Source organism: Zingiber officinale, chromosome 3B (genome assembly GCF_018446385.1).
Source record: "Zingiber officinale cultivar Zhangliang chromosome 3B, Zo_v1.1, whole genome shotgun sequence".
Taxonomy (NCBI): domain Eukaryota; kingdom Viridiplantae; phylum Streptophyta; class Magnoliopsida; order Zingiberales; family Zingiberaceae; genus Zingiber; species Zingiber officinale.
Genome location: NC_055991.1, coordinates 127,473,277 through 127,497,388, shown reverse-complemented (window position 1 = coordinate 127,497,388; position 24,112 = coordinate 127,473,277). Strand labels below are relative to the sequence as shown.

General features: G+C 37.2%; 1 long non-coding RNA gene across 1 annotated transcript; it reads left to right on the top strand.

Annotated features, from left to right (window-relative positions):
- Nucleotides 1-20,561: 20,561 nt before the first annotated feature.
- On the top strand, nucleotides 20,562-21,329 carry LOC121968604. The gene is made up of 2 exons (XR_006108236.1): nucleotides 20,562-20,607; nucleotides 20,778-21,329. It is a non-coding gene; the product is annotated as an uncharacterized LOC121968604 (long non-coding RNA).
- Nucleotides 21,330-24,112: the final 2,783 nt, after the last annotated feature.

The window sequence follows — 24,112 nt, the reverse complement described above, 5'->3', positions numbered from 1 at the left end:
TTTGATTTGGATCTTATCCTTACCTTTGGGCTTGCATTTTCCTTTGCCCTTTTATACCATTAATATGGTATTGAGCTTGGTCTTCTTAAGATTCAGTTCAATAGTTCTTAATATAGTTAACATCTTAGACAATAATTTTTCAATTTTATTTATGTTGTAGTTCATGACAAATTAACTATAGTTTTAAGGAAACAATTGTAGAACTAAGTCAATGGCCAACTCTTAGCCCAATGGGAAGCCTATCCTGTCAAGGTTCTCAATGTATCCAATCAACTTAAGAACATGAGTTTCTACAGGGCTTTTTTCTTTCATTCTGCATAAAAATAAGGTCTTTGATACTTCAAACCTCTAATGCCTTGCCTGCTCTTGATATAGTCATTTTAAATGTTTAGCCATATTATAAGCATCCATGTTCTCACGTTGCTTCTAAAGCTTAGAGTTCATGGTGGTAAGTATAAAGCATGATACATCCAATGCATCATTTTGATGCTTTTTATAAATATCCTTATCAGCATGAGAGGCATTAGAAGTAGGTGGTTCAAGAATGGACTGCTCTATGACATATAGCTTCCTTTCTTGCTTGAGGATAATTCTCAAATTTTTATGCTAGTTTAGGAAATTATCTCCATTGAGTTTGTCCTTCTTATTAAGGATAGATCGTAGTGATAGGGTATTTGATGTATTTGTAGACATGGTAATTTACAACAATAATAAATGTAGAAAATAAGTGTCATATATATTTAAAATTTACTTAATTATGTCTTTAATTCAATATTCTCTAACTAAATTGTAAGGTTGGGTAGGACCAAGTCATGAATGTAGGCAACATAGTTTATCCACACTATTAGCCCCAAACTCAATAGAGATTAAGAGCAATTCATGGATATAGGCAAACATAGTTTACCCACACTATTAGCCCCAAACTCAATAGAGATTAAGAGCAATTCATGGATATAGGCAAACATAGTTTACCCACACTATTAGCCCCAAACTCAATAGAGATTACTTTTTAGCAAGCCAAGATCCATATTTGACCTTATCTGAAGTTAGCTTTGGCTAATCACCCAAAACTTGATTATTTAGGTAGGTAACATTTACCAATTATATCGAATGCAACTCTTGGATATACAATTTGCTCTTTGACCATCTTATGATGCATTTCCTAACTTGATGCCTCTAAATTCTCAATCTTATTCAGATAATCTAGTTAAGTCACATCCAATGTTTGATAAATTGGGTATCACAATCATCCTATCACATTCTATCAAAATAAACAGAGACACTTTAATTTGGTAAACCTATCTATTATTAATCAAGGTATTAATGAGTATAAAACTTTGGTAAGCATCTTTAATTGACTTAATTTTAGTAATTTAACAATTTAACATCAATCACATACATCGCATAAGCATGACATATATTAACATACATCGGACAAGCGTGACATAGTTATGCCCTAACTAATACAAACTTCTCAAGCCAATAAGAGGATTGAAGGGCCAACATAAGAGAATTACATCATCTCCAAGTGATTCCTCGGTTGTCATGTATTGTTGGTCTCCTCTTCAATTATAATCCTTCAATCTTAAACTATGCTAGCACTATTTTAATTTGTAAATTACACAATTAGAAGAAACCTCAAATTACATTCGAGGGGAGTTAGATGAGAAGAAAAATTTTATAACTTAAATTGAAGATAAGAGGCATGACACGTTGACAGTATTAATTTTACAACAACCACACACACAATGTAATCATATCATAAAAGAGTCATAATCATGCACTATGTCATGCATCACATGTATCAATCTTATAACATTATTTATTATGATTCCAATTAATAATTTATATGGAAAAAACATTCGGTGTCCTAGGGGTAGTGTCCATAGTGGGGTCCAAGGGGTTGCACCCTTGGTGGGGTCTAAGGGGTAGCACCCCTGGAGGCGGTCCCTTTGACTCATTAAATGAGTTGTTGTTATATTTTCTTAGCTCATTAAATGAATTATTGCCATATTTAGAACTATACTAGTACTATTCTAATTTGTACATGTCACGCCCCGGGGGAGTCCCTGTCCGAAGAAATTTCGGCAGCACCTCCCCTGTACGGGTGACAATCTGAAACATTTATACAAAGCCCTCAGGGCCACATATACCTCGGCAAACACGACCGGAACAATAACAGTAATAAAAATATAACACAAAGTCATCCACGCAGTTTATATCATCAGCCCACTCGGCTGGAACAAAAATCCAAAACACAGCAGAAAAACGATAGAAAACCAAAATATATGACATGCTAGCCGGCTAGGCTTACACCACACCACAAAACACCACTCCGGAAACAAAGTCGAAACACAAGCTAGATACACAAATACCAAAGTACAAATGGACAACAGCGAAGACAGATCTTCTGAGGTGACATGGGACCAGCAGGCAGGATACTCCTAGCGACACCATAAATAACCTGGTACCTGAAAAAGATAGTGTCCACGGGGATGAGTTCAACAACTCAGCGAATACCAATAGACATGCCTAGCAAGATATATCTAACAGCAATAAACATGGAATACAACTTCCTAATCATATATAGGAAATATGCAAAATTGAAAGGTAACTGAGGAAGCTGTACTCACCAGGAACTCCTATCCAGAACAAAAGGGTCGTCAAACCAGATACACAATATGCCTCCTGTATGCATGTCAAACAAATGCATCCACCAAAATGCAGCATATAAGTGCAGCAAGCACAAGCAATAAATACATCAATGCGTATGATGCCAATGACATGTCCTGGTCACCCCTACTCTCTAGTCAGCTGTCTCACACATGATGGTGAGACCGAGTGGGTAGGGCTATGACAACCGTGCACTCTGACGTCACTGCTCCTGATGAGTGACCGAGTGAACGGGATGCTATCGGAGTATACCTATCCTCCTACCCCAAATCATAAATGGGGGAGCTCAATGCTCTCATCTCCCGATACACGATGACGGGGAGGGATCTCTGTCCTGCTACAACGCTGCGTCACACTAACCCATGAGTGGACCAACAGAGCCCTTGACAGAACACCTGCTGCAACACACCCTGCCTGAATATACCACTAACTCATGAGTGGTCGTGTGTGCAGATACATGTAACTGGTGATGTGCTCAACAATAATGGAGCCGACAATCGCACAGCATGCAATAATACGAATGGTGCATGACACTAAGCATGGCAGTATCCTGTATCAATCCATATATATATAAAATGTGTACCCTAGTACCAGTAAGTCAAATCCATAGATCTAGGGTATACATGTCCTCTATGGTATAACAACCTAGGTCCTGAACATATCCACCTCCATAAAATATGTATCAACAATATACATGAATCAAAGTAAAAGGGTCTAGGTACACAGACCAGATATGATATAAAAATATAGGTACACATGCCAGATAATAAAAATCCAGAATCTAGTCCTAAACTCAGTAAAGCATGATATGTCACTTACTCTAGGAATTAAGGTACTCATGCCAATAATCTCGAGGTATAAACATGGATACATAACAAGCGACAAAACAGAACATGCTATGGGTATCAAACCGTGACATACCAAAGACAAACATGATCATTGCTTGTAGCTATAAAATACTATGCATATCCAATTAACAATATCATAAAAGATAAGTCAAGAGGTACCCGCCTCCAATATAGATCGAATCGAACCAATCCGATGTCGAGACGCCCATCTCGAATCACAGTCCTGCAAATAACGTGATATACAATTTAGCTAATTTTATAAACAACAACTAGCTAAATCCAACCCAACTTAATTAGGAAAAACCCTAATCGATCCATCATTAATTAATCCTAATTAATGATTAACTGAATTAATCTCCTTAATCAATAATCCTCAATCAACACAATCATTTCCTTTCGCTGATCAACTTACGATTAGCAATATGATCATATCTAATAAATCCAAGGATTAAATCTAATCCAAGATAAATCAACGGTACTTAATTCATCACAATACTACCACTGTTACTCATGGATTTACTAAGCTATTTGAAGCTAATCCGGATTTAATTCACCAAATACAATTCCATTAACCAATTGGTTCAATATATAGATTATCATATATAATACTCACCATATGCAGTGGTGGTTGATGGTGGCTCACGATCGGAGAGTAACTCCCAGCCAAAATGATGGCCGGTGATGGTGGGCTGAGTTGCTAGTAAAAACATACAGCTAATGTCGATCGCTACTGTTGGTTGCTACTCGGAAAACCTAATGGTTCCACTGTACAAAAATTTTGTACAAAGGTCTGAATCTTTTTCCTAGCTACCATGTGTTCTTTTAAATTAAACTTGGATCGCCTGCAGAACTTAACACGTTTGATCCAAAGTTTAATTTATTTGTTCTTTTAGGTTTAGACTTGGATCTCCTGCGGAACTTAACACTTTCGATCCAAATCACCTAGGTTATTAATTCTATTAAATATTAATTTCCAAAATTAGCTTCCAGTACTGACGTGGCGAGGCACATGACCTTCTTGGATATGGGAGCAACCACCACCGACTAGACAAAGTCTTTTAAGGAAAACTAATATTTAATTTCCTTAAATAACTTTAGGTCAACTGAAAAGAACAATCAAATCACAAGGAAAAAGAAAAACAAAAAAACACAACATCGAAAATAAATTCGAAATACTAGAATCGCATGCCTCTTGTATTTGGTATTATTTCCAAAAATAACTAGTATGATGCGGAAAGGAAAAATACTAGTTATACCTTTTAGAAAGTCCTCTTGATCTTCTACCGTATTCCTCTTCTAACCTCGGATGTTGTGTGGGCAACGATCTTCCGAGATGAGAACCACCTTTCCACCTTCCTTCTTTCTTCTAGATTTCGGCCACAATAAATTTCTTCAAGGATGAAGAATTTCGGCCACCACCAATGCTCCAAGGGATGCTAGAGACGAGGCTTGCTTTCTCTTCTTCTTCTCCTTCCTTGATCCGGCCACAAACAAGAGCTCCACCAAGAAGATAGGTTTCGGCCAACAAGAGGAGGAGAGAAATAGGGCCGGCCACCAAAACCAAGGAAGAGAGGGAGGAAAAGAATAGAGGTTGTTCACCCATGAAGGCTCCTCTACCTCCTCTTTTATAATCCTTGGTCTTGGCAAATAAGGAAATTTTAATAAAAACTTCCTTAATTCCTTTACCATGAAAAGGAAAAATTTATTTAATTAAAAATAATTTTTCTTCTCATTATTATAATGGCCGTCCACACCAAATCTCCAAGTAAATAAAAATTTTAAACACAAATTAAAACTTCCTTATTTGCTTCCAAAAATTTTATAAAAAAATTCTCCAATAATTTTTATCCCTTCATGATTGGTTAAAATGAAATTTTATAAATTAAATCTTTCTTTAAACATGTGGATAATTTCCGGAAAGTTATCTCAAAAATTAAAATCTCCTTTCAATCTACAAATAAGAAAAGATATCAAATCTTTTCTTAATCTTTTGTAGAAACTAATAAAAGAGAATTATTAATTTTAAACTTTCTTTTAAATTATGAACATGGTTAAAAGGAAAATTTTACCAAAATTAAAATCAACCTTTTAATCTACAAATAAGGAAAGAGACTTAACTCTTCTCTTAATCTTTTGTAGAATCTTATAAAAGGAAAGATTTAAATTTTTAAACTCTCTTTTAAATCATGTTATCCACATAAGAAAAATTTTAAAAATAAAAATCCTATTATTTTAATTTGGGCCGGCCACACCAAGCTTGAACCCAAGCTAGGGCCGGCCACCTTGAAGCACCCATGAACCAAACTTTGGTCGGCCCTAGCTTGGTCTCCAAGCTAGCTTGGCCGGCCCCTATGGGATGGGTAAGAAGGTGGGTATAGGTGGGTATAGGTGGGTATAGTACTCTATAATTAAGAGGCTACGATAGGGACCGAGAGGAGGAATTGGTTTTGGTCTCCCGATAAAATTAAGCATCCCGTGTTCGCCCCGAACACACAACTTAATTTTATCAATAATAATTCATTCCACTAGAGAACTATTATTGAACTACCGCACCAATCCCAAATTACATTTTGGGCTCCTTCTTATTATGAGTATGTTAGTCTCCCTGTGTTTAAGATAACAAATGTCCACTAATTAAGTAAGTTACTGACAACTCACTTAATTAATATCTAGCTCCAAGAGTAGTACCACTCAACTTCATCGTCATGTCGTACTAAGTCCACCTGCAGGGTTTAACATGACAATCCTTATGAGCTCCTTTTGGAGACATTCTCAACCTAGATCACTAGGACACAGTTTCCTTTTATAATCAATAACACACACTATAAGTGATATCATTTCCCAACTTATCGGGCTTATTGATTTATCGAACTAAATCTCACCCATTGATAAATTAAAGAAATAAATATCAAATATATGTGCTTGTTATTATATTAGGATTAAGAGCACACACTTCCATAATAATTGAGGTTTTTGTTCCTTTATAAAGTCAGTATAAAAGAAACGACCTGAAATGGTCATACTCAATACACTCTAAGTGTACTAGTGTAATTATATAGTTAAGATAAACTAATACCTAATTACACTACGACCTTCTAATGGTTTGTTCCTTTCCATCTTGGTCGTGAGCTACTGTTTATAATTTATAAGGAACCGATAACATGATCTTCTGTGTGTGACACCACACACCATGTTATCTACAATATAAATTAATTGAACAATTACATTTATTATAAATGTAGACATTTGACCAATGTGATTCTTATTTCTAGATAAATGTTTATACCAAAAGCTAGACTTTTAGTATACATCCTAACAGCTACAGCTCTAGATATGCTCCCAATTGTGAAGACCGAATAACTATCGTATGAAGGCAGTTTGACAAAAAGGAAGAACAGCGATACCGTGAGTACACTATACCTCTTTGTGGCCTTAAACTCCTTTGCGTTGATTCCCTCTTCGCTGTTGGCAAGACCCGATAGTAGTACATGGCGATTGAAGGAGCGAACGCTATCGGGCAACCGACTATGGTCATGGACACAGCTTGAAGAAAGAGACACCAGATCTGTGTCGGCACTAGGGCATAGTGCTGCACAGTGCTAGAGTCCGACGATGGCCGGAACCAAAGAATGGTGATGCGATGGTGGTGCCACGTACAGCCGCCCGCGCCTAGCCACTGTGGCTGTGGCGACTGGTACAGAGGAAAGGCGATATCGATCGACTCTCTGAAATGAGCACGAGCACAACAAAGAGGGGCGGTCGGCGATCTAGGGAAGAATCGCCCCCAACACCAGATGTGATGGAGAAGCTCGCGGAGAAAGTGTGAGGAAGAAGATGAAGGCTGGCGATGGGGTTGGGTGTCTGCGGCGATGGGAAATTGGGAGAAGGCGGCGCGTGAGGGAGAGGAGAAAGGCATTGGGCATGAGGAAGAGGAGAGGGGTCGGGAATGAAGGAGAAGGGAGAGGTTAGGGCACGGTAATAATAATATGTTTATATACTTAGGATTGCTTAATTAAATCCTAAGTACACTCCTCAATCAATTCCCACTTTTGGGTATTCCAAACAGGCCTTTTTCCCAAACCTATAGTTGATCCCCTTAAAATACATCAACTGGGCTCCGAAAAATTCTCAGGAAATTTTCAAAAATTTCAGAAAATTCCCTTATCATTATTCGTCATTTTTCGGTATTTTACATTCTCCACCACTAATAAAAATTTGGTCCCCAAATTTCATCATCTACCATCAACAAGTACTAGCTACAGGTAAAGAGTAAAATGCTGAACGGTAAATTAAATCACATACCTCAAGTGAAAAGGTGGGGGTATCGAGCTCGGATAGTATCCTCGAGCTCCCAGATAGCCTCCTCATCCGAATGATGCTGTTATCCGACTTTAACCAGCCGGATAGTCTTGTTTCAACTGACGCTCTTTCCGGTCCAGAATCCGTACTGGAACCTCCTCATAAGTGAGGTCATGCTGAATAGAAACTGAGATATCTGTCAGCACATACGTCGGGTCAGGTATGTATCTCCTCAGCATAGATACGTGGAATACGTCGTGAACGCCTACCAGGGATGGTGGTAGTGCCAGTCGATAAGCTACTGCTCCAATCCTCTCCAGGATCTAGAAAGGTCCAATATATCGTGGAGCTAGCTTACCTCTGAGACCAAATCTCCTCACCCCTTTCATGGTGAAACTCGCAGAAATACATGGTCGCCTGTAGAACACTACAGGGTCTGCGTCTCCGATCTGCATAACTCTTCTGGCGGTCCTGTGCCTTTGACATCCTCCGTCTGATAGTACGGACCAACTCTGCCTCCTGCTGAGCTCTATGAGGTCCCAACAGCTGGGTCTTCCCAACCTCATCCTAGAGAGTGGGTGTCCTATAAGGCCTACCATACAACGCTTTAAATGGTGCCATCTGGATAGCCGAAAGAAAGCTGTTGTTGTAGGCGAACTCTACTAATGGCAGATGGTCCTCCCAACTGCCTCCGAAATCCAATACACACGATCTCAGCAAATCCTCTAGAGTCTGAATGGTCCGCTCTGACTGTCCATCTGTCTGCGGATGGAAAGTTGTACTGAATCGGAGCGGGGTGCCCAAGGCCTACTGCAGACTCTGCCAGAAACGAGACGTGAACCGGGGGTCTCTATCCGAAATAATAGTCAACGGGACACCACGTGATCTGATGATCTCTCGGCAAAACAGATCTACCAATCGATCCAGGAAATCAATTTTCTGGATCGCTAACGAGTGTGCGGATTTGGTTAATCGATCAACGATTACCCAAATCGCGTCATGTCCTCGTCGTGTCCTCGGCAAACCCACCACAAAGTCCATGGTAATGTGTTCCCATTTCCACTCTAGAATAGGAATCCGCTGAAGTAAACCGGCAGTCTCTGATGCTCGAACTTCACCTACTGACAGACAAGACATCTTGCTACAAATTCTGCGATGTCTTTCTTCATACCGTTCCACCAGTAGGAACGCCTCAAATCTCGACACATGCGGGTTCCGCCTGGATGGATCGCAAATCGAGAGCGATGAGCCTCCTGAAGTAGCTCCGGTAAGACCGGATGAGACTGAGGTATGCATAATCTGCCTCGGAAGTATATAATACTCTCCTCGTCTCGTGTGAACTCGGTCTGCTGCCCGGAAGCTATTTGACTGCAAATGAACTGCAAATGCTAATCACCAGCCTGGGCCTCTCGGATCCTCGTCCTGATCGACGACTAAGCAACCATGGTAACCAGAATACCCTGCTCTGTCTGTCCCTGCTCCTCAAGGTCTAACTCAAAGAAACCCTGAACCAAGTCTGTAACTGAAATTCGGTGGCAAGCCAAAGTCCCTCTGGATTTCCTGCTGGGTGCATCGACAACCATATCAGCTTCCCCCGGGTGATAGCTAATGGTACAATCGTAATCCTTCAGGAATTCCATTCATCTCCTCTGTCGGAGATTAAACTCCCTTCTAAGTGAACAAATATTTGAGACTCTTATGGTAAGTGAGAATCTCAAATGTAATGCCGTACAGCTAATGCCGCCAAATCTTCAAGGCAAAAATAATGGTGGTGAACGACAAGTCATGTACTGGGTAGTTCTCCTCATACTCCTTCATCTGCCAAGAAGTAGGAGACTACCCTGCCGTGCTGCAACAAAACTGCGCCCAAACCCTGTAGAGATGCGTTGGTATAGAGCACGAATCCGTCCTCTTCAGAAGGTAAAACCAAAATCGGAGCGGACACTAGTCTCCGCTTCAGCTCCTGGAAGCTGGTCTCGCAATCCTCAGACCAAGTGAACTTCACGCCTTTCCTAGTCAGGCGTGTAAATGGCATAGCAATCCGAGAGAAACCCTCAACGTATCTCCGGAAATATCGAGTCAAACCAAGAAAGTTGCGAGCCTCCTCTATAGACTTCGTCTACTCCCAACGATAACAACCTCTATCTCCTGTGGAACCACGGTATACTCCTACTGGTGACCGTGTGTCTCAAACATCTCATAGAAGATAACCACAATACACATTACTAATCTTCACATATATACGTTTCCGTCGAAATATCTCTAGAACTATGCAAAGATGATGTGCGTGACTCACCGCGGATCTGAAATAGATCATAACATCGTCAACAAAGACAATGGAAACCGATCCAAACACCATAGGAATACCAAATTCATTGAGTCCCTGAAAACATCTAAGGCTTGACAAGCCCTAATGGTAAAACCAAGACACATAATGTCCGTATCACGGATATTCCTAACCATAAGATCCCCGACAACAAGTCAGGAATCTGATCACCAATGATATAAATCACCAAAAAATAGATCCTCCAGTGTGAGAGCAACGCTCCATCACACTAAATACCACATATGTGGGAGCAACGCTCTACCACAAGAAATCCTCAATATGTAGGAGTAACACTCCACTACAAATAATCTGTAACATGTATCTATAATAAATATGGAAGCAATGATCCGCTACAAGCAATCCGCAATATGTGGGAGCAACACTCTACCACAATAAACAATAATATGTGGGAGCTACGCTCCACCACAAACGATCCATAACCTGAAGGAGCAACGCTCCACCACAAACAATACATAAGTGCCCAAGGCACCTAACTATCCAGCTAGAGATTGCACGAGATCTCTCTACCACCGATCACTGTGGGTAGCCTAGGGTATAACAACCTAGTAAGCAAATCAAATCCATAGTCAACTCTATCATCATCCTAGTGGGTCGGTCACCCACTAATAAGAGAATTAGTTGACAAGGTAATACAACAAATATCATAATGTAGACTTTTAACATTCTACATTCAACATAGGTAGAATCATCATGATGCTACCAACCATACATCTGTCACACGTGCACACACAACATATGTATGATCGATATAATCCTCCAATTAGTACACACCAAACATACTCACAACAAACGTATAATTCATCGTGATACCTCCAACAATGCATACCGAACCCGTGTGCATATATCAACATAAGTATAATCAACCATACACCTCAAACAACACTCACATGACATATATACACCTATGCCAAGAGCATAATCAACGTAATACTTCTAACAAATCATAATCGACACGTGTATACACACAGAATAAATATAATGAACAAGATATCTCAAATATTACACCGAACACATCTGCACATATCACAACTCAGATTAAGTCGATAAGATACCTCCAATAAAACACTCAAACACATGTGTACATTTCACAACATAGATTTAATCGACAAAATACCTCCAATAAACCAATCAGACCACTCGGGTATAATCTACTAGAAACCCACAATAATCATCATCTGGATAAATATACACTCACTACATGCAATTTTGACCATCTATTATAGAACTCCTACAACACATAATAATCAAGTGTATAAACTACACAGATATGTATAATCAGCATATTTAATCCAATCTACCACACAAACCCTATGCTACCTACTCTCATGGTTTAGGGGTATAACTAAATAAAATCAAACATAAAGATCATATAGGAAAACACAATCATAGACAATCCAACTAGGTACATACAGTCTAAAATTAAAGTCCACATGGAATAGGATACATCGATCCTTAATAGACTGACCAAGCCGACAATGGTATACGGCTAATTCAGTCTTTTCCACGTCAGTACGAGTCATGTACTCAAATGTACTCTAGATACCTAACTAAGCACAAATAATCAAAAGATTCGAACCTCTAAAAATAGAGTATGACTGTCCTCTACTGATCAAACCAACAAAACTAAATCATTCATCTACTAACTAATCAAGAATATCTTAATCCTCCACAAGCAACTAAGGTATATCAATATACGACTACCCAAATCAACAAGTGTAAATCAGACTCCTACTGACCGATCTAACAAGAGTAGATCAATTATCTACTAATGAAATTAACTAAGATAAAATGGTATACTACTGGCTAAGTCAACATGAATATGTAGATACTATTCACTACACAGCTAATAATAACAGAGGCTGGTATGCGCCTCGATCTTCTAACCAACTAGTAGTAACAGAAGCTAAAACTACTGTGATATGATATGAAAAATTATCGGAGACTATAATCCTTGATCTCTATTAAGGTCTACCATAGTCAGTGGTTTACCTAACACATATAATATATGCTATATCAACTAGACAGGTACTAATAAAGAATACTCATACATGTCATAAACTATAATAGTCAACAATGCATATACTAACCAAAAAGGTAGGATAACACATACCAACATACCTCCTATAGCTTGGAGATGTCCTGTCGGTGCAAGTTCCCAAAACTCGAAAAGTCACATCAAGAAGACTAAAACACGAAATCCAAAACACGGGATATAAAACTCGTACCGTACTCTGATACCAAATAAATTGGTATCAGATAAATCTCGAAAATCCAAAACACATAGCAAGTATCGTAACCTCGCTCTGATACCACTAAATTGTCACGCCCTGAGGGAGTCCCTGTCCGAAGAAATTTCGGCAGCACCTCCCCTGTACGGGTGACAATCTGAAACATTTATACAAAGCCCTCAGGGCCACATATACCTCGGCCAACACGGCCAGAACAATAACAGTAATAAAAATATAACACAAAGTCATCCACGCAGTTTATATCATCAGCCCACTCGGCTGGAACAAAAATCCAAAATTCAGCAGAAAAACGATAGAAAACCAAAATATATGACATGTTAGCCGGCTAGGCTTACACCACACCACAAAACACCACTCCGGAAACAAAGTCGAAACACAAGCTAGATACACAAATACCAAAGTACAAATGGACTACAGCGAAGACAGATCTTCTGAGGTGACATGGGACCAGCAGGCAGGATACTCCAAGCGACACCATAAAAACCTGGTACCTGAAAAAGATAATGTCCACAGGGGTGAGTTCAACAACTCAGCGAATACCAATAGACATGCCTAGCAAGATATATCTAACAACAATAAGTATGGAATACAGCTTCCTAATCATATATAGGAAATATGCAAAACTGAAAGGTAACTGAGGAAGCTGTACTCACCAGGAACTCGTATCCAGAACAAAAGGGTCATCAAACCAGATACACAATATGCCTCCTGTATGCATGTCAAACAAATGCATCCACCAAAATGCAGCATATAAGTGCAGCAAGCACAAGCAATAAATGCATCAATGCGTATGATGCCAATGACATGTCCTGGTCACCCCTACTCTCCAGTCAGCCGTCTCACACATGATGGTGAGACCGAGTGGGTAGGGCTGTGACAACCGTGCACTCTGACGTCACTGCTCCTAATGAGTGACCGAGTGGATGGGATGCTGTCAGAGTACACCTATCCTCCTACCCCAAATCATAAATGGGGGAGCTCAATGCTCTCATCTCCCGATACACGATGACGGGGAGGGATCTCTGTCCTGCTACAACGCTGCGTCACACTAACCCATGAATGGACCAACGGAGCCCTTGACAGAGCACTTGCTGCAACACACCCTTCCTGAATATACCACTAACCCATGAGTGGTCGTGTGTGCAGATACATGTAACTGGTGATGTGCTCAACAATAATGGAGCCGACAATCGCACAGCATGCAATCATACGAATGGTGCATGACACTAAGCATGACAGTATCCTGTATCAATCCATATATATATAAAATGTGTACCCTAGTACCAGTAAGTCAAATCCATAGATCTAGGGTATACATGTCCTCTATGGTATAACAACCTAGGTCCTGAACATATCCACCTCCATAAAATATGTATCAACAATATACATGAATCAAAGTAAAAGGGTCTAGGTACACAGACCAGATATGATATAAAAATATAGGTACACATGCCAGATAATAAAAATCCAGAATCTAGTCCTAAACTCAGTAAAGCATGGTATGTCACTTACTCTAAGAATTAAGGTACTCATGCCAATAATCTCGAGGTATAAACATGGATACATAACAAGCGACAAAACAGAACATGCTATGAGTATCAAACCGTGACATACCAAAGACAAACATGATCATTGCTTGTAGCTATAAAATACTATGCCTATCCAATTGACAATATCATAAAAGATAAGTCAAGTGGTACCCGCCTCCAATATAGATCGAATCGAACCAATCCGATGTCGAGACGCCTATCTTGAATCACAGTCCTGCAGATAACGTGATATACAATTTAGCTAATTTTATAAACAATAACTAGCTAAATCCAACCCAACTTAATTAGGAAAAACCCTAATCGATCCATCATTAATTAGTCCTAATTAATGATTAACTGAATTAATCTCCTTAATCAATAATCCTCAATCAACACAATCATTTCCTTTCGCTGATCAACTTACGATTAGCAATATGATCATATCTAATAAATCCAAAGATTAAATCTAATCCAACATAAATCAACGGTACTTAATTCATCACAATACTACCATTGTTACTCATGGATTTACTAAGCTATTTGAAGCTAATCCGGATTTAATTCACCAAATACAATTCCATTAACCAATTGGTTCAATATATAGATTATCATATATAATACTCACCATATGCAGTGGTGGTTGATGGTGGCTCACGATCGGAGAGTAACTCCCAGCCGGAATGATGGCCGGTGATGGTAGGCTGAGTTGCTAGTAAAAACATACAGCTAATGTCGAACGCTACAGCTCTAGATGTGCTCCCAATTGTGAAGACCGAATAACAATCGTATGAAGGCAGTTTGACCAAAAGGAAGAACAGCGATACCGTGAGTACACCATACCTCTTTGTGGCCCTAAACCCCTTTACGTTGATTCCCTCTTCGCTGTTGGCAAGACCCGACAGTAGTACATGGCGATTGAAGGAGAGAATGCTATCGGGCAACCGGCTATGGTCGTGGACACAGCTTGAAGAAAGAGACACCTGATCTGTGTCAGCACTAGGGCACAGTGCTGCACAGTGCTACAGTCCGACGATGGCCGGAACTGAAGAATGGCGATGCGATGGTGGTGCCACGTACAGCCGCCCGCGCCTGGCCGCTGTGGCTGTGGCGACCGGTACAGAGGAAAGGCGATATCGATCGACTCTCTGAAATGAGCACGAGCACAGCAAAGAGGGGCGGTCGGCGATCTAGGGCAGAGTCACCCCCAACACCAGACGGCGCAGCGAAATCATGGCGGCACCGGTGACAATAGATGTGATGGAGAAGCTCGCGGAGAAAGTGTGAGGAAGAAGATGAAGGCTGGCGATGGGGTTGGGTGTCTGCGGCGATGGGAAATTGGGAGAAGGCGGCGCGTGAGGGAGAGGAGAAAGGCATTGGGCATGAGGAAGAGGAGAGGGGTCGGGAATGAAGGAGAAGGGAGAGGTTAGGGCACGATAATAATAATATGTTTATATACTTAGGATTGCTTAATTAAATCCTAAGTACACTCCTCAATCAATTTCCACTTTTGGGTATTCCAAACAGGTCTTTTTCCCAAACCTATAGTTGATCCCCTTAAAATACATCAACCGGGCTTCGAAAAATTTCCTGAAAATTTTCAAAAATTCCGGAAAATTTCCTTATCATTATTCGTCATTTTTCGGTATTTTACAGTACATCACACAATTAGAAGAAACCTTTAATTACATTCGAGGGGAGTTAGATGAGAAGATAAATTTTACAACTTGAATTGAAGATAAGAGGCATGACACATAGGTAGTATTAATTTTACAACAACCACACATAATCCAATCATATAAGGAAAAGGGCCATAATCATGCATCATATCATACATCAAATGTATTAATCTTATAACATTATTTTATTATGATTCCAATTAATAATTTATGTGACAAAAATATATAGGGTCATAGGGGCAGTGCCCATAGTGGGATCCAAGGGGAAGCACCCTTGGTGAGGTCCAAGGTGTAGCGCCCCTGGTGGTGATCCCTTTGACTTATTAAATGACTTGCTGTCATATTTTCTTAACTCATTAAATGAATTGTTGCCATATTTCCCTTTGACATTAACACTCAAATTTTATAAAATGTTCATAATAGATTGTTTCATTATTTTGATCAAATCACAGTTTCGATTATTATTTAAACAGAATGATTAATATCTCACAATCCATTCACAACAGATTATTTTAAATATATCAATCAAATCTAAAACCACTATTATTTGATTAGTTATATAAAATCATATTATTGTGTAAATATTATCAAATTAACATTAGATGCTACAATTACTTCTTCTATAGACCAGATTAATCAAAATACTCATCAAAACCACCTATCAAGAAACACTCATAAATCATTCATTTAATCATAATAAACACATCATTTTATATTAATTATAAAACATAAATAGTAAAATGATATAATCAAATTCACAAGTGGCTCTGATATTACTGTTGGATTCTGTAGTAAAATTAAACACAAAACATAGTGAAAATGAATTCACTAGAAATTCATGCAAATGCTGATTAAATATTTAGAGTAGAAATATATTTCTTGATGCATAAACCTCTTTTGCATATCTGGAGAATCAGGATGATCTCAGCACGATCAATACATTCGTGCCTATAGCAGTATCCACATGAGTATAACCGTCACCCATCTCACAAGCACAATTGGAGAATCTCGATATCATGCACGTAGCGCTAGCTACTATGCACATATATAAGTTTAGATCAAATCCTAACTTTTAATGTTATTTTATCTGATAAGACATGCTGACAACCACTAAGTCTTATCTAATAAGATGAATAAGATATGACTAAGTCTTATCTAATAAGATGAATAAGATATGACTAAGTCTTATCTAATAAGACTCGAATAAAACATAGTCAATCTTATCTAATAAGATTTTATCTAATAATATGGCCAAATCTGATCTACTAAGACATTATCTAATAATATGAGTTTCATTTGATTTGGATTTATTTAAAAAATCTAAATAAATATCAGATTAACCATTAATCTAATAAGTTTAAGATCCAATTATATTAGTCCAATAATCTAATTAAATGAATATGAGATTTTGATTGTATTCTCAACAGTCATGCCTTCAGAAAACACCTCAACTATTTGCTTATAATTATTTTCTCATAAAATTACATTTTAGACATATATATATAATATGATGTTCATTAACTAGACTAGCATATAGTCAACTAATAAGGCATATATAGTTTTGATTTTTTTCATATGTACAATACACTTATCTGTTGGTGCAATCATGCTCGGGTCAAAGTTGCCCAGTTTGACTAAAGTTAGTTTAGCTCAATCTTGGATTTTGATGTTTGATAATATATGAGAAAGAAGTTAAGTATATTAAGGAGGACTAGATACTTGACTGGGAAGTCCAATGAAAAGTTGGCAAGAGAAAAGTGTAACTGTCATGGAAAATCAGACACTTGGTGATTAAAAGTCTAACACCTAGTCGACAAGGAAAAAATCCAAGTGGGTCACGGAGGACTATACACTTTGTAATTGAAAGTCCAATGGAAAGTTGGCAAGAGAAAAGTCCAAGTGGGTCAAGGAGGACTAGACACTTGGTGAGCAGAAGATCAACGAGAAGGTTGACAAGAGGAAATCTAAGTGGATCAAGGAGGACTCGAAACTTAGTGACAAAGCCCTAGCAAATCAAGGTTGATTGGATGCTAGGTAACAGAAATTCTCAATAGGTGACAAATGACTGGATGTTGGACAAATAAAGTCTTGGTAGATTGAAGTCAACCAGATACATGGCAAGATGTGACTTCAAACTCAAAAAGGCTGAAATTAGGGTTAGTAATCAACTATCAGGAAGTGCAATTGATTGACAAACCCTAAACCTGTAATACTCTAATCGACTAGTTTGATTGATTGACAGTGTTTTTTTTTTGTGAAGTACAATAGGGAAGCAATTGATTGGGCTTAAGGCAATCGATTGAGATAATAGATTGGTAGGAGTTTTGTGAGGAAACAAAAGCTTATCAAATCAATTGGCCCAATTGACTAAGCCTTATCAATCGATGGGCTAATCGATTAGCAATGCATTCTTGAGAGAATCGAAGGCTTTGAAATCGATTGAGGAAATCGATCCAATCAATTGATATGACTCACAATCGATTGGTTAGATAAAAAAGAGTCATTCTGTAGATTTGAACGATATGATCTAATGTGGCAATCAATTAAGGATAAGGTCAATCGATTGGGAAACATTTTCCTGCCTGAAAGAAACCCTAGAAAGGGGTTTTTTGTGGAGTTTTAAAGTAACTAGTTCTCAGATATTCTGAAGTGAATTGTTGTTGCATTTCCTAGTCAACAAGAGGCATTTTTGAGTAACAAGAGATTAAGCAAGTCAGGTGTTCATTGTATTTGTATTTACTTTCATGTTTCTTATTGTATTCTTGTAAGAATAAGTGTATATGAGGTTTCTTCGTCTCCGGAAAGTTACTGAGAAGGAGAGTATTCATAGTGGATGTGATAATTGGTGTGGTCCCTCGCATTAGTCATCTTAAAGACGTGGATACCAAATAAACCAAGGTGTTGTGCATGTGGAGTCAAGTTTGAAGCAAGGTTTCCGCTGCACATTCAACGACGAGCGCAAAGCAACTACGAGAAATGATTGGAGTTATTCACCCCCCCCAGCTCACGCATGTCCTAATATTATCAATCAAGAACTCATTTGTCCTAGCTTTCTTGGCACTTTGTTTGATCATGATCGATCTCCAAAACCATAGTGATAAGTAGACAAATTGCACACAGACCACTACCATTCTCTCTTCAAGCAACCAACAATGAAAAAGGCAATGGGAAAAGAAAGCTATCTAATAGAAGTCAATGACCTTGGAGATAATAAAATAAGAGTAGTTGGTGATCTATTAACTGATAGAAACGGCATCAATGGTGATAGTAGTGATGCATACAACTTGATCATAGAATGGATACTCACCATGAACCATCAATGGATCAATATTGACCAGCTAAGGTTAGGTTAAGTCCTCTAATTGATTTTAAGCATAAGTGTTTTTATTTTGCAACATGTGACCTAATATGATTATGATCTTCATAGATTTTTTTCTTCATAATTTAATTTCTATTAATTATATTTCAAGTAAGAAGTGTGTAATGTATGTTTTCTCTTATATTCTTACAAAATCTGTTGGCTAGAAGAGTTTATATTTTTTTTTCCTAAATGAGCTAGTGTGAATATGAATTCTCATTCAGGTGGGTATTACTATTTATTGATCTGTTAAACTTATCTTGTGAATAATTAAATATATGAAATTGAGAGATAATTATGATATTATTTTTCAAAGGGGGAATATTAAATGTGATGCATAATAATGATGTAATGGAAAAGATAAAATGTTCTCGGGGCTAATTAATATGAGAATAAAAAGTGATTATATTTCCTTAGCTTCATTATATAATACGATCTTTGCTATGCTTGGGTGTGTATACCTTTTTTCTTTTGTTGTGTATTATTCTACAATTATGATTTAATGATTGATATTATTACAACTAAAGAGTTCACGCTCTATATATTTTATCCAAGTTTATGTCAGGCATATATCACTATTATTCTTGACCAATGCAGTAAACTTTAATAAATAAATAAATAACTATCTTTTTGAATGCATGGTTAAGTTGCCCTCACATTAATTTCAAGTACTCTTAAGAGAATAGCCCATTTGGCCTATAACAATATTTACTAAAACCATTACGATGTATAGTTCAAGTATGATTAGAGACTCCTTGACAAGTTAATTTGTTCACCTTTGTACTCCTGAAGGAAGGCATCATAATTCTAAAAGAGTAAGAGTTGACATCATGCCCATGCTTGTTCTTTTGATGTAGTAATCATAACCTTAGTTTAATAAAGCAAAAGCTAGGACAAGTAATGTACTCATAAGGCTCTATACTTGGCTTTTTGACTCATGAAATGACTAGTGAAAATTATAAAACCTCCCTGTGAGTTACACCAATAGTTGCAATGAGGCCATCTATAAGTAATGCATTAAGTGCCTTAATCATTATTTAATTATAAAACCTCCCTGTGAGTTACACCTTCTTCTTTCATTGAAATATGTATTGAAGAACATTATTGGCATGATGGAATTATTAGCAAAGGTGATAATCATACTTTCTAATAATTTAAGTTGTTCAAAATGCACATTTTGTTAGGGCACATAAACAAGGGCAAGCACTCATTATTTTCTTTTCCACACCAATAGTCGAGGGCATATTGCATACAAAAAGTAGTTGATATAATGAGTATACTACAAAAAAAAGTGTGATGATAATAAGTGTTCCTTGTGACAACAATTATATCTAAGATTTCATATTTCCATTATGAAAGACAAAATAATGAACTTCAACAAATACAAGAGATAATTATCGTATATTCTCCACTTCGTTAGTGCGGTTGATGCCATAGCGCATTGATTGTGTTATACACAATTTGTTACATTATGAGCACGATGAAAAGGCATCACTATATTCGCGATGTTTATTTTATTTATTTATTTATTTATTTATCTATTTTAATAATCTAGCCATTGCTTATATATACATGTAGTCATGCCTTGAGAAAACACATCAACTCTACTTAGAGGAAAGGAATACAAGGTAATTAACTTTCAAAATTCTTGTTCTTCATTTGTTTGTTTATATTTTCTTTGTTCATATATAGAACTACATAGGGCCTTACTATGTTGTTCATTTATTAACTAAACTAGCACATCTAGTAGAAGAATAAGGCATATAGTTTATTGATATTAATTTGTTTATATGTGCAGCTACACTTATCAATGAAGAACTCACTTGTCCTGGCTTTCTTCACACTTTGTTTGCTCATGATCTCCAAAACAGTAGTGGTAAGTAGGCAACTTGAGGATAAACCACTACCATTCTCTCTTCAAGCGACCGAGAAATGGAATAAATACATTGACAACGATGGGTTTGTCTCTAGTTCCAATGTTATTGGTAAAAAAGGAAATGAGGAGAGGAAGCTAGGAGAAATCAAAGCAATTGGTTATCTATCAATTGACAAAAACAGTTCCAATGAGGAGAGAAAGCTAGGAGAAAACACAAAAATATTGAACACTCACTATGACCCTCACAAGTATGGCAAAATATGGATGTAATGCCACCCTCAAAGCTATGCTTGCTAGTTGTATTCTACTAAATATTATAGTGTAAGAATGTGTGTGGGGATGAATTTGCTCGAGTGTATGTAGAGCAAATCTTATATCCAGACTACTATGAAATGGATGTATAACTTGGCCTTTGGTGTGTGAGCGCTAAAATATCTAATATTTATAAATGAAATAAATAAGTTCATATGGCTAGCTAGCTTGGCTTTAACTTTTCATTTTTAACCATCATCTATGACAGTATGTTAAGGGTAGGGGAACTGCGGCAGCAAATGCGATAACATCAATATCTGTCCGTGCTAAACACCTGAGACCACCATGTCATAGCTGGGCCCGTATTCACCGTGATTTACTCCCTCTCATACTTGTGGGGCCGGGTTGAGGGGGCCGCTGGGTTGGCGGTTCCAACCTTTTGCAGCATGTTAAGGGTAGGGGAAGAGGGGATCCTAATGGACTAATTTAGGTTAAAGGCAACAAAATAACTTTGAATTTGCATTAAGTTCCATCCAAAAAAATCATCTCAATGAAGAGTTACTAATCAATACTTAATGATAGGCGCCTAAAAATATCTATTGAATAATATAAAATTATTTTTGATTCACAAATTGAATTCCCAATTAAAAATAATAGTTTAATATCTTATATGTTTATGAACATTAAACACATAGTTGTTCAAACTTGTTCATTTAATTTAATGAGATAAAATTGAATAATTTATGTTAGAATTTCTAGAATCTTGGGATTATGGAGAGAAAGAAAAGTTAAATAATTATTTGATTGTCTCATAGCTTGTTTGTAACTTGTATGGCTAATACCATTGGAAATAATGATGAGAATTCTTAACTTTTATCTTTTACTTTACGAGGACATGCCATGAGGTCAATACAGGCGTGCTTTCTAGTGTATTAAAGTTTTCGATATAATGCAAGGATTAATGAAAGTTGTCTTTCTTCAATAAATTATGGATAGTGATCCATATTAACACAAATGAAATAATACTTACAAATGTTAAAATAATGTTAAGTAATGAAGATTTATATATATTACCAAATTTTACCTCATGAACTAGGAATTAGTCAAATCGTATATCATTAACCTAATAATTTAATGAACATAAGCTGGGAAGAAAAAAAAGGATAGAGCTGTAATTTTTTGGCACTTAATTGTTTTTTTTTTCTCTTGTGCTTGCCTGATGTTTTTTAATTAAGATAAATCTAAAAGATGTATTGAGATCCCATGATCATTTTAAGATTTTGTTCTTCACGATTAATCAAATCTGTCCCCAAGGTCTATATAACCCTTAAATTATGGTCCGTATTAATAGAAAACTGTGTATGGTAAAATTTTCTTAATTATTATACATCTATATGATAAATGCTAAAACTTTAGGTAGTATTCTAGGTCATCAAGAGGATATATCAACCTCTTGGCCATGTACTAAACTTCCACACATAAAATATTTTCTTGAACTAGGCAGCTAATTATGCTTAATTTACATCATCTTCAGTAGTCTACACATAATTAACTCCAGTTCCTAAAACCATTGTGATGTAGTTTAAGTATTTCACATCATTAAAAGAGTTGAACCTATATACAAGCTAGATCATACTTATGTATGTATTGTGAATTCCTTTGCATTCTATAGACAATTGTAGAATGATAGAAGCTATTAGGATTAATAAATACCTTTTAATTGTATGAACTTATAAATAGTATAATTTAATTTTACTTGGGAGAAAACGCAGACATTGCATTGCATGCATGAGGTTATATAATTGGATCTTTTATTGAAGTAATTGGTGATTCTTTTCACTTTGATTTTGTCTCCTTGTCACCTTGAATGACGGCTCCATAATTCCAAAAGAACAAGGGGGCATCATGCTATGCCTTAATTTAATAAAGCAAAACCTAGCTAGAAAAAAAAAAAGAAAAGGTACAGTCCTAATTAGTATATTAATGTTCTTCTGGCTCTAGTTAAAACTATGAAAACCTACCTTAAAAATTGCATAATCAACGTCATCTACAACGATAAAGAAATGCATCATTTCCTTGTTGATTTCAATAAATTTGTATAAGCTAAGCCATCCATAAGGAAATTTGTTATTTCTCAATTCTAATAGAGTTGAATCAATTTTACATTAATTACATTATATTAATGTACATTTCAAATACGACTAAAGATATTAATATACATTATGAAAGACAACATAATGACCTTCAACATATACAAAGGATAAATAATGTATATTCTCCACTTCTCCACTTCGTTAGTGTGGTTGATGCCACAATGCAATGCCATACTGCTCTGCTCTGTGTTATACACAATTTGTTATATTATGAGTGTGATTAAAAGGCATCACTAGATTTATGATATTCATTTTATTTATTTATCTATTTTAATAATCTAGTCGTTGTTATATATACTCAACCCTATTAAGAGGAAAGGAACACAAGGTAATCAACTTTCAAAATTCTTCTTAATTTTTTCATCTATTTGCTTATATCTTCTTTAATTTCCTTAAAATTACATAAGATGCATGTTGTTCATGTTATGATCCTTCGTACGGCTAGAGAGGGGGTGTGAATAGCCGACCCCAATCTTTCGCGTTTCTTCCTACGATTAGGTTAGTGCAGCGGAAAATACAAAGAAACGAAAGAGAAGAAAAACAAACCTTAACACAAGGATGTAACGAGGTTCGGAGATTAGGGCTCCTACTCCTCGGCGTGTCCGTAAGGTGGACGAGTCCAGTCAATCCGTCGGTGGATGAGTCCCCGGAGAACCGGCTAATACACTATACTCCTTGTGGGTGGAGAAACCTCGCCACAAATATTTGCAACAGCAAACAAAGAGTACAAGAACAAAGAGTAAGCAAGAAATACAATAAGAATACACAAGCACTCTACCAATCTTGCTTTCTCGTCGACTGGAGTCCGGATGAAGCAGCAGCTTCAAAAACTCTAACAGCAGCAGCTGTTCC